Source organism: Electrophorus electricus, unplaced genomic scaffold, assembly GCF_041902795.1.
Source record: "Electrophorus electricus isolate QZ-2024a unplaced genomic scaffold, ASM4190279v1 Scaffold134, whole genome shotgun sequence".
Classification (NCBI taxonomy): domain Eukaryota; kingdom Metazoa; phylum Chordata; class Actinopteri; order Gymnotiformes; family Gymnotidae; genus Electrophorus; species Electrophorus electricus.
This window is the reverse complement of record NW_027658416.1, coordinates 119,536-132,035: the sequence shown is the minus strand read 5'-3', so window position 1 is coordinate 132,035 and position 12,500 is coordinate 119,536. Positions and strand designations below refer to the sequence as shown.

General features: G+C 56.5%; 1 pseudogene; it reads left to right on the top strand.

Moving 5' to 3' along the window:
- Positions 1 to 11,459: 11,459 nt before the first annotated feature.
- Positions 11,460 to 12,500, top strand: LOC145654569 (18S ribosomal RNA; annotated as a pseudogene).

The window sequence follows — 12,500 nt, the reverse complement described above, 5'->3', positions numbered from 1 at the left end:
CAGGTTGTAGTATTATTAAAAAAAAAAAGGGTCAAACTGCATGGTCCGCCCAGGCCCAGAGCTACTTTGCTGGGTATGATTCTGTGACCTCTTGGGTCTGGAAATGTGGTACTTTGAATGATTAAAAGAGTGAAACGGTCTGAAGTGTGCGCAGGTGTAAAGCAACCTTGCTAGGCATGAAGGTGTGACATCCAGGGCCTGGAAGTCTGGTGGTAGTAGTAGTATGATTTAAAGGCACAAAGTGATTGAAGTGTGCCCAGGCCCAGATCTACTTTGCTGGGCATGACTGTGTTTGACCTCTTGGGCCTGGAAGTCTGGTAGTAGTAGTAGTAGTAGTAGTATGATTTAAAGGTCCAAAGTGAATGAAGTGTGCCCAGGCCCAGAGCTACTTTGCTGGGCATGACTGTGTTTGACCTCTTGGGCCTGGAAGTCTATTTCTAGGCTTATATAAAGGGTCAAACTTCTTGAAGTGTGCCCAGGCCCAGAGCTACTTTGCTGGGCATGACTGTGTTTGACCTCTTGGGCCTGGAAGTCTGGTAGTAGTAGTAGTATGATTTAAAGGCACAAATTGATTGAAGTGTGCCCAGGCCCAGAGCTACTTTGCTGTGCATGACTGTGTTTGACCTCTTGGCTCTGGAAGTCTATTTCTAGGCTTATATAAAGGGTCAAACTTCTTGAAGTGTGCCCAGGCCCAGAGCTACTTTGCTGGGCATGAATGTGTTTGAACTCTTGGGCCTGGAAGTCTGGTGGTAGTAGTAGTATGATTTAAAGGTACAAAGTGAATGAAGTGTGCCCAGGCCCAGAGCTACTTTGCTGGGCATGACTGTGTTTGACGTCTTGGGCCTGGAAGTCTGGTAGTAGTAGTATGATTTAAAGGTACAAAGTGAATGAAGTGTGCCCAGGCCCAGAGCTACTTTGCTGGGCATGACTGTGTTTGACCTCTTGGGCCTGGAAGTCTATTTCTAGGCTTATATAAAGGGTCAAACTTCTTGAAGTGTGCCCAGGCCCAGAGCTACTTTGCTGGGCATGACTGTGTTTGACCTCTTGGGTCTGGAAGTCTGGTAGTAGTAGTAGTATGATTTAAAGGCACAAAGTGATTGAAGTGTGCCCAGGCCCAGAGCTACTTTGCTGGGCATGACTGTGTTTGACCTCTTGGCTCTGGAAGTCTATTTCTAGGCTTATATAAAGGGTCAAACTTCTTGAAGTGTGCCCAGGCCCAGAGCTACTTTGCTGGGCATGACTGTGTTTCACCTCTTGGGCCTGGAAGTCTGGTAGTAGTAGTATGATTTAAAGGCACAAAGTGATTGAAGTGTGCCCAGGCCCAGAGCTACTTTGCTGGGCATGAATGTGTTTGACCTCTTGGGCCTGGAAGTCTGGTGGTAGTAGTAGTATGATTTAAAGGTACAAAGTGAATGAAGTGTGCCCAGGCCCAGAGCTACTTTGCTGTGCATGACTGTGTTTGAACTCTTGGGCCTGGAAGTCTATTTCTAGGCTTATATAAAGGGTCAAACATCTTGAAGTGTGCCCAGGCCCAGAGCTACTTTGCTGGGCATGACTGTGTTTGACCTCTTGGGCCTGGAAGTCTATTTCTAGGCTTATATAAAGGGTCAAACTTCTTGAAGTGTGCCCAGGCCCAGAGCTACTTTGCTGGGCATGACTGTGTTTGACCTCTTGGGCCTGGAAGTCTGGTAGTAGTAGTATGATTTAAAGGCACAAATTGATTGAAGTGTGCCCAGGCCCAGAGCTACTTTGCTGTGCATGACTGTGTTTGACCTCTTGGCTCTGGAAGTCTATTTCTAGGCTTATATAAAGGGTCAAACTTCTTGAAGTGTGCCCAGGCCCAGAGCTACTTTGCTGGGCATGAATGTGTTTGAACTCTTGGGCCTGGAAGTCTGGTGGTAGTAGTAGTATGATTTAAAGGCACAAAGTGATTGAAGTGTGCCCAGGCCCAGAGCTACTTTGCTGTGCATGACTGTGGTTGACCTCTTGGCCCTGGAAGTCTGGTGGTAGTAGTAGTATGATTTAAAGGCACAAAGTGATTGAAGTGTGCCCAGGCCCAGAGCTACTTTGCTGGGCATGACTGTGTTTGACCTCTTGGGCCTGGAAGTCTGGTAGTAGTAGTATGATTTAAAGGTACAAAGTGAATGAAGTGTGCCCAGGCCCAGAGCTACTTTGCTGGGCATGACTGTGTTTGACGTCTTGGGCCTGGAAGTCTGGTAGTAGTAGTATGATTTAAAGGTACAAAGTGAATGAAGTGTGCCCAGGCCCAGAGCTACTTTGCTGGGCATGACTGTGTTTGACCTCTTGGGCCTGGAAGTCTATTTCTAGGCTTATATAAAGGGTCAAACTTCTTGAAGTGTGCCCAGGCCCAGAGCTACTTTGCTGGGCATGACTGTGTTTGACCTCTTGGGTCTGGAAGTCTGGTAGTAGTAGTAGTATGATTTAAAGGCACAAAGTGATTGAAGTGTGCCCAGGCCCAGAGCTACTTTGCTGGGCATGACTGTGTTTGACCTCTTGGCTCTGGAAGTCTATTTCTAGGCTTATATAAAGGGTCAAACTTCTTGAAGTGTGCCCAGGCCCAGAGCTACTTTGCTGGGCATGACTGTGTTTCACCTCTTGGGCCTGGAAGTCTGGTAGTAGTAGTATGATTTAAAGGCACAAAGTGATTGAAGTGTGCCCAGGCCCAGAGCTACTTTGCTGGGCATGAATGTGTTTGACCTCTTGGGCCTGGAAGTCTGGTGGTAGTAGTAGTATGATTTAAAGGTACAAAGTGAATGAAGTGTGCCCAGGCCCAGAGCTACTTTGCTGTGCATGACTGTGTTTGAACTCTTGGGCCTGGAAGTCTATTTCTAGGCTTATATAAAGGGTCAAACATCTTGAAGTGTGCCCAGGCCCAGAGCTACTTTGCTGGGCATGACTGTGTTTGACCTCTTGGGCCTGGAAGTCTATTTCTAGGCTTATATAAAGGGTCAAACTTCTTGAAGTGTGCCCAGGCCCAGAGCTACTTTGCTGGGCATGACTGTGTTTGACCTCTTGGGTCTGGAAGTCTGGTAGTAGTAGTAGTATGATTTAAAGGCACAAAGTGATTGAAGTGTGCCCAGGCCCAGAGCTACTTTGCTGGGCATGACTGTGTTTGACCTCTTGGCTCTGGAAGTCTATTTCTAGGCTTATATAAAGGGTCAAACATCTTGAAGTGTGCCCAGGCCCAGAGCTACTTTGCTGGGCATGAATGTGTTTGAACTCTTGGGCCTGGAAGTCTGGTGGTAGTAGTAGTATGATTTAAAGGCACAAAGTGATTGAAGTGTGCCCAGGCCCAGAGCTACTTTGCTGTGCATGACTGTGGTTGACCTCTTGGCCCTGGAAGTCTATTTCTAGGCTTATATAAAGGGTCAAACTTCTTGAAGTGTGCCCAGGCCCAGAGCTACTTTGCTGTGTATGACTGTGTGACCTCTTGGCCCTGGAATTCTGGTGGTAGTAGTAGTATGATTTAAAGGCACAAAGTGAATGAAGTGTGCCCAGGCCCAGAGCTACTTTGCTGGGCATGACTGTGTTTGACCTCTTGGGCCTGGAAGTCTGGTAGTAGTAGTATGATTTAAAGGCACAAAGTGATTGAAGTGTGCCCAGGCCCAGAGCTACTTTGCTGGGCATGAATGTGTTTGACCTCTTGGGCCTGGAAGTCTGGTGGTAGTAGTAGTATGATTTAAAGGTACAAAGTGAATGAAGTGTGCCCAGGCCCAGAGCTACTTTGCTGGGCATGACTGTGTTTGACCTCTTGGGCCTGGAAGTCTGGTGGTAGTAGTAGTATGATTTAAAGGTACAAAGTGAATGAAGTGTGCCCAGGCCCAGAGCCAGGCCTGGGCAGCAGGGGGCGCTCCTGGCCATGCCCAGCGAGTTTCGTGCGAATCGGACCTGGTCCGGAAGAGATACGAAGGGAAAACTCATTACTCGTCGGGGTGGCACATCCAGGCTCTCGACCCTCCCAAAGCGTCCGACCAGGGTGCACCCTGCCGGGCATGGTTAGCCGCCAGCCCCCTTCCTGGAGGTCTGGTTGGCACGGGGTTTTGATTTTTCGGTTTCATATCTCTGGGCTCCTTGGGAGCAGAAAGTCGGTTGAGGGCCCTTTGGAAAGAGCCGGGGCTGCCGTTTAACGCTGTCCAAGCGGCAGGCGAAGCGCACCCACCGTTTTTACGCTATGATTTTTTAAAACCGCCGGGGCGGCAAACACAGGGCCGGTCGGGTTTGAAGACGAATATCTCTTCGGCCCTTGGGAGGAGAGAAGCAGCGCGGGTCACCTTTGAACGCGCTCGCTGCCAGGAACGTCTGGCGTAAAAGTTTCGTGGGAATCGGACGTTCCTAGGCTGAGAAGCGAGCGCCCGCCCTCGGGCGGTCGGGGGCCCCTTTCTCATTCCCCGTCTGGGCTAAAAATACGAGGTCAGACCCGATGGACTCGGGAGACTGGAGAGTACCAGGGAGACCCTGGAAGCAGGCGACCCGACCCACGCTTCGCTGTCTCCTCGGCCCTCGGGAGTAGAAGCGCGGGGACGGTGGCGTGGGCAGCAGGGGGCGCTCCTGGCCATGCCCAGCGAGTTTCGTGCGAATCGGACCTGGTCCGGAAGAGATACGAAGGGAAAACTCATTACTCGTCGGGGTGGCACATCCAGGCTCTCGACCCTCCCAAAGCGTCCGACCAGGGTGCACCCTGCCGGGCATGGTTAGCCGCCAGCCCCCTTCCTGGAGGTCTGGTTGGCACGGGGTTTTGATTTTTCGGTTTCATATCTCTGGGCTCCTTGGGAGCAGAAAGTCGGTTGAGGGCCCTTTGGAAAGAGCCGGGGCTGCCGTTTAACGCTGTCCAAGCGGCAGGCGAAGCGCACCCACCGTTTTTACGCTATGATTTTTTAAAACCGCCGGGGCGGCAAACACAGGGCCGGTCGGGTTTGAAGACGAATATCTCTTCGGCCCTTGGGAGGAGAGAAGCAGCGCGGGTCACCTTTGAACGCGCTCGCTGCCAGGAACGTCTGGCGTAAAAGTTTCGTGGGAATCGGACGTTCCTAGGCTGAGAAGCGAGCGCCCGCCCTCGGGCGGTCGGGGGCCCCTTTCTCATTCCCCGTCTGGGCTAAAAATACGAGGTCGGACCCGATGGACTCGGGAGACTGGAGAGTACCAGGGAGACCCTGGAAGCAGGCGACCCGACCCACGCTTCGCTGTCTCCTCGGCCCTCGGGAGTAGAAGCGCGGGGACGGTGGCGTGGGCAGCAGGGGGCGCTCCTGGCCATGCCCAGCGAGTTTCGTGCGAATCGGACCTGGTCCGGAAGAGATACGAAGGGAAAACTCATTACTCGTCGGGGTGGCACATCCAGGCTCTCGACCCTCCCAAAGCGTCCGACCAGGGTGCACCCTGCCGGGCATGGTTAGCCGCCAGCCCCCTTCCTGGAGGTCTGGTTGGCACGGGGTTTTGATTTATCGGTTTCATATCTCTGGGCTCCTTGGGAGCAGAAAGTCGGTTGAGGGCCCTTTGGAAAGAGCCGGGGCTGCCGTTTAACGCTGTCCAAGCGGCAGGCGAAGCGCACCCACCGTTTTTACGCTATGATTTTTTAAAACCGCCGGGGCGGCAAACACAGGGCCGGTCGGGTTTGAAGACGAATATCTCTTCGGCCCTTGGGAGGAGAGAAGCAGCGCGGGTCACCTTTGAACGCGCTCGCTGCCAGGAACGTCTGGCGTAAAAGTTTCGTGGGAATCGGACGTTCCTAGGCTGAGAAGCGAGCGCCCGCCCTCGGGCGGTCGGGGGCCCCTTTCTCATTCCCCGTCTGGGCTAAAAATACGAGGTCGGACCCGATGGACTCGGGAGACTGGAGAGTACCAGGGAGACCCTGGAAGCAGGCGACCCGACCCACGCTTCGCTGTCTCCTCGGCCCTCGGGAGTAGAAGCGCGGGGACGGTGGCGTGGGCAGCAGGGGGCGCTCCTGGCCATGCCCAGCGAGTTTCGTGCGAATCGGACCTGGTCCGGAAGAGATACGAAGGGAAAACTCATTACTCGTCGGGGTGGCACATCCAGGCTCTCGACCCTCCCAAAGCGTCCGACCAGGGTGCACCCTGCCGGGCATGGTTAGCCGCCAGCCCCCTTCCTGGAGGTCTGGTTGGCACGGGGTTTTGATTTATCGGTTTCATATCTCTGGGCTCCTTGGGAGCAGAAAGTCGGTTGAGGGCCCTTTGGAAAGAGCCGGGGCTGCCGTTTAACGCTGTCCAAGCGGCAGGCGAAGCGCACCCACCGTTTTTACGCTATGATTTTTTAAAACCGCCGGGGCGGCAAACACAGGGCCGGTCGGGTTTGAAGACGAATATCTCTTCGGCCCTTGGGAGGAGAGAAGCAGCGCGGGTCACCTTTGAACGCGCTCGCTGCCAGGAACGTCTGGCGTAAAAGTTTCGTGGGAATCGGACGTTCCTAGGCTGAGAAGCGAGCGCCCGCCCTCGGGCGGTCGGGGGCCCCTTTCTCATTCCCCGTCTGGGCTAAAAATACGAGGTCGGACCCGATGGACTCGGGAGACTGGAGAGTACCAGGGAGACCCTGGAAGCAGGCGACCCGACCCACGCTTCGCTGTCTCCTCGGCCCTCGGGAGTAGAAGCGCGGGGACGGTGGCGTGGGCAGCAGGGGGCGCTCCTGGCCATGCCCAGCGAGTTTCGTGCGAATCGGACCTGGTCCGGAAGAGATACGAAGGGAAAACTCATTACTCGTCGGGGTGGCACATCCAGGCTCTCGACCCTCCCAAAGCGTCCGACCAGGGTGCACCCTGCCGGGCATGGTTAGCCGCCAGCCCCCTTCCTGGAGGTCTGGTTGGCACGGGGTTTTGATTTTTCGGTTTCATATCTCTGGGCTCCTTGGGAGCAGAAAGTCGGTTGAGGGCCCTTTGGAAAGAGCCGGGGCTGCCGTTTAACGCTGTCCAAGCGGCAGGCGAAGCGCACCCACCGTTTTTACGCTATGATTTTTTAAAACCGCCGGGGCGGCAAACACAGGGCCGGTCGGGTTTGAAGACGAATATCTCTTCGGCCCTTGGGAGGAGAGAAGCAGCGCGGGTCACCTTTGAACGCGCTCGCTGCCAGGAACGTCTGGCGTAAAAGTTTCGTGGGAATCGGACGTTCCTAGGCTGAGAAGCGAGCGCCCGCCCTCGGGCGGTCGGGGGCCCCTTTCTCATTCCCCGTCTGGGCTAAAAATACGAGGTCGGACCCGATGGACTCGGGAGACTGGAGAGTACCAGGGAGACCCTGGAAGCAGGCGACCCGACCCACGCTTCGCTGTCTCCTCGGCCCTCGGGAGTAGAAGCGCGGGGACGGTGGCGTGGGCAGCAGGGGGCGCTCCTGGCCATGCCCAGCGAGTTTCGTGCGAATCGGACCTGGTCCGGAAGAGATACGAAGGGAAAACTCATTACTCGTCGGGGTGGCACATCCAGGCTCTCGACCCTCCCAAAGCGTCCGACCAGGGTGCACCCTGCCGGGCATGGTTAGCCGCCAGCCCCCTTCCTGGAGGTCTGGTTGGCACGGGGTTTTGATTTATCGGTTTCATATCTCTGGGCTCCTTGGGAGCAGAAAGTCGGTTGAGGGCCCTTTGGAAAGAGCCGGGGCTGCCGTTTAACGCTGTCCAAGCGGCAGGCGAAGCGCACCCACCGTTTTTACGCTATGATTTTTTAAAACCGCCGGGGCGGCAAACACAGGGCCGGTCGGGTTTGAAGACGAATATCTCTTCGGCCCTTGGGAGGAGAGAAGCAGCGCGGGTCACCTTTGAACGCGCTCGCTGCCAGGAACGTCTGGCGTAAAAGTTTCGTGGGAATCGGACGTTCCTAGGCTGAGAAGCGAGCGCCCGCCCTCGGGCGGTCGGGGGCCCCTTTCTCATTCCCCGTCTGGGCTAAAAATACGAGGTCGGACCCGATGGACTCGGGAGACTGGAGAGTACCAGGGAGACCCTGGAAGCAGGCGACCCGACCCACGCTTCGCTGTCTCCTCGGCCCTCGGGAGTAGAAGCGCGGGGACGGTGGCGTGGGCAGCAGGGGGCGCTCCTGGCCATGCCCAGCGAGTTTCGTGCGAATCGGACCTGGTCCGGAAGAGATACGAAGGGAAAACTCATTACTCGTCGGGGTGGCACATCCAGGCTCTCGACCCTCCCAAAGCGTCCGACCAGGGTGCACCCTGCCGGGCATGGTTAGCCGCCAGCCCCCTTCCTGGAGGTCTGGTTGGCACGGGGTTTTGATTTATCGGTTTCATATCTCTGGGCTCCTTGGGAGCAGAAAGTCGGTTGAGGGCCCTTTGGAAAGAGCCGGGGCTGCCGTTTAACGCTGTCCAAGCGGCAGGCGAAGCGCACCCACCGTTTTTACGCTATGATTTTTTAAAACCGCCGGGGCGGCAAACACAGGGCCGGTCGGGTTTGAAGACGAATATCTCTTCGGCCCTTGGGAGGAGAGAAGCAGCGCGGGTCACCTTTGAACGCGCTCGCTGCCAGGAACGTCTGGCGTAAAAGTTTCGTGGGAATCGGACGTTCCTAGGCTGAGAAGCGAGCGCCCGCCCTCGGGCGGTCGGGGGCCCCTTTCTCATTCCCCGTCTGGGCTAAAAATACGAGGTCGGACCCGATGGACTCGGGAGACTGGAGAGTACCAGGGAGACCCTGGAAGCAGGCGACCCGACCCACGCTTCGCTGTCTCCTCGGCCCTCGGGAGTAGAAGCGCGGGGACGGTGGCGTGGGCAGCAGGGGGCGCTCCTGGCCATGCCCAGCGAGTTTCGTGCGAATCGGACCTGGTCCGGAAGAGATACGAAGGGAAAACTCATTACTCGTCGGGGTGGCACATCCAGGCTCTCGACCCTCCCAAAGCGTCCGACCAGGGTGCACCCTGCCGGGCATGGTTAGCCGCCAGCCCCCTTCCTGGAGGTCTGGTTGGCACGGGGTTTTGATTTATCGGTTTCATATCTCTGGGCTCCTTGGGAGCAGAAAGTCGGTTGAGGGCCCTTTGGAAAGAGCCGGGGCTGCCGTTTAACGCTGTCCAAGCGGCAGGCGAAGCGCACCCACCGTTTTTACGCTATGATTTTTTAAAACCGCCGGGGCGGCAAACACAGGGCCGGTCGGGTTTGAAGACGAATATCTCTTCGGCCCTTGGGAGGAGAGAAGCAGCGCGGGTCACCTTTGAACGCGCTCGCTGCCAGGAACGTCTGGCGTAAAAGTTTCGTGGGAATCGGACGTTCCTAGGCTGAGAAGCGAGCGCCCGCCCTCGGGCGGTCGGGGGCCCCTTTCTCATTCCCCGTCTGGGCTAAAAATACGAGGTCGGACCCGATGGACTCGGGAGACTGGAGAGTACCAGGGAGACCCTGGAAGCAGGCGACCCGACCCACGCTTCGCTGTCTCCTCGGCCCTCGGGAGTAGAAGCGCGGGGACGGTGGCGTGGGCAGCAGGGGGCGCTCCTGGCCATGCCCAGCGAGTTTCGTGCGAATCGGACCTGGTCCGGAAGAGATACGAAGGGAAAACTCATTACTCGTCGGGGTGGCACATCCAGGCTCTCGACCCTCCCGAAGTGTCCGACCAGGGTGCACCCTGCCGGGCTAAGAGAACAGCCAGGTGAACCCTGGAGGTTCCGAACTCCAGACCCCTGGACCCGACGGCTCAGTCCGCCTCAGGTGCACTACAGAGGTCCTCGGGCTGTCCCTGAGTGCATTAAAACGGAAATCAGAATTACTCCCCCGGGTGGCACTTCCAGGCTCTCGACCCTCCCAAAGTGTCCGACCAGGGTGCACCCTGCTGGGCATGGTTAGCCGCCAGCCCCCTTCCTGGAGGTCTGGTTGGCACGGGGTTTTGCAAATAGGTCCCGTCGGGTATATGGGAGAGCAAAGAGAATCAATGGGGTCCAAGCACTAAATTCATCCAGTGGCGTTCTCTGGAAGCCCAAGGGGAGTCCGAGGGGTGTTCGGCCGGCAAGGGGAGCTCTCCCTCGGACACATGATCAAACGCCTGTCCCCTACCGGAAAGTGGTGTGCTCTGGATGCCCCCCCCCCCCCCCATCCCCCGAGGGGGGTGCTTATCCCGCGAGGGGAGCCCTCCTCGGGTTAAGTGAACCATCATGCCGATTCCCCTATGGAAGTGGGCACATCCAGGCACACAGTCTGCTTTGCTCTCCCCGACCCGAGTGCGTCTGTTGGGCTGAGTGTACGCCCAGGCAACTGGATCCAATGGCTCAGTCCGCCGCAGCGTGCTTCGACGATGGGTCGTACAGCCATGCCACCAGGGTGGGCGTGTTTGTAAATGTACCAGTGGATTCTCGTCGGCCTGCCACATCCATGGTATCGACCCACCAGGCCTGTCCGACCAGGGGTTGACCCTGGACGGGCACGGTCTGTGGTTTGGCCCTTGTCCTAGATGAAATCGGGCACGGGGTTTTCTGGCCAGGTACCATCGGGTTACTGGGAGAGCGGCTTCGGTCTCCAGGTGAGACCAATGGTGAAGCAGCACGAGGCAATGGAGAGCATGCAAAGCGATGGGGAAGCCATGCACGGCAATGGCCACGAAAAAAAAAAAAAAATCACCACGGAAGGAACGTGAAGAACAAGGAGGAGTGTAGTGACACTGCCCAAAGCTGCCCGGTGTTGCAGGGGTCTATTGGTGTGTTGCTTCCTTGTTTGGTAGAGTGGAGTACCAGACCCGCCAGGGGTAGGCAAACCATTCCCCCTACGGTAAGTGAGGAGCCAGCCATTTGACGAGCGGGTGTCCACGTGTACGGGTGCGAGCGCTATCCCCCCACACGGGGTTAGGCCACGGCCTTAGGTGGACGTCTGCCGACCAGCCCCGGCTGATCCAGAACTTCTGATGTGGAGAGCGGTTTTGACAGATCCTCCCTGGTTCTAGCGGGTCAAGCCTCTGATGGGGGGTGGGGGTTATTTGTAACCCATCCCAGAACTCTCTGGGGGAGACTCAGACGGCCAGTCTGTCTACTCAGTTGTCCTATACTGGTGTCTGTGGTTTGGGAGGAAGGGAGTGCCCTGCTTTGTTGGCCTCCTCTTCAAAACTACCTGGGCCCACGAATCACTCTTCTTGGTTACATCACGAAACGTAGGTTGAGCGAGGCTAGGGGGGAGGGAATTCGACGAGGTCTTTCCCTTGTCCCCCCACCAGCGGCCCACGAAAATCAAAACGGCGTGAAGAGAGGGAACGCCGAAAGCACCTGGAGTCGGCCGTCCGCACCTCCGGAGGAGGTGGACGGGGTACGGTGCGGGCATGACCGGATGGGACAGCTTTGCATCAAGGTGAGAGGTCGGCGTCCGAAGGCCAGAGGGCGGTGCGCGAGCACGTTTACACTGGCCGCGGAAGCTGTCCTGGGTAGCCCTGTATGGCGTCTGGACCTGACGGCGCACGCACTTACAACCCGCTGCTTCCTAGCCCCCGGAAGGGGAGGCGGATGTCACTCGTGGTTCATCCCAGACCACGGTGCAAACTACCTGGTTGATCCTGCCAGTAACATATGCTTGTCTCAAAGATTAAGCCATGCAGGTCTAAGTGCACACGGCCGGTACAGTGAAACTGCGAATGGCTCATTAAATCAGTTATGGTTCCTTTGATCGCTCCACACGTTACTCGGATAACTGTGGTAATTCTAGAGCTAATACATGCAAACGAGCGCTGACCCTTCGGGGGATGCGTGCATTTATCAGACCCAAAACCCATCCGGGGGGCTCGGGCCCCCCGGCCGCTTTGGTGACTCTAGATAACCTCGGGCCGATCGCGCGCCCTCCGCGGCGGCGACGTCTCATTCGAATGTCTGCCCTATCAACTTTCGATGGTACCATAGTCGGCTACCATGGTGACCACGGGTAACGGGGAATCAGGGTTCGATTCCGGAGAGGGAGCCTGAGAAACGGCTACCACATCCAAGGAAGGCAGCAGGCGCGCAAATTACCCATTCCCGACACGGGGAGGTAGTGACGAAAAATAAACGATACAGGTCTCTTTCGAGGCCCTGTAATCGGAATGAGCGTATCCTAAACCCATGGGTGAGGACCCATTGGAGGGCAAGTCTGGTGCCAGCAGCCGCGGTAATTCCAGCTCCAATAGCGTATATTAAAGTTGCTGCAGTTAAAAAGCTCGTAGTTGGATGTCGGGAGTGGGCTGGCGGTCCGCCGCGAGGCGTGCCACCGCCTGTCTCAGACCCTGTCTCCCGGTGCCCCCCGGATGCCCTTGGCTGGGTGTCCGGACGGGGCTCGGAGCGTTTACTTTGAAAAAATTAGAGTGTTCAAAGCGGGCCCGCTTCTCGCCTGAATACCTGAGCTAGGAATAATGGAATAGGACTCCGGTTCTATTTTGTGGGTTTCCTGAACCAGGGCCATGATTAAGAGGGACGGCCGGGGGCATTCGTATTGCGCCGCTAGAGGTGAAATTCTTGGACCGGCGCAAGACGGACGAAAGCGAAAGCATTTGCCAAGAATGTTTTCATTAATCAAGAACGAAAGTCGGAGGTTCGAAGACGATCAGATACCGTCGTA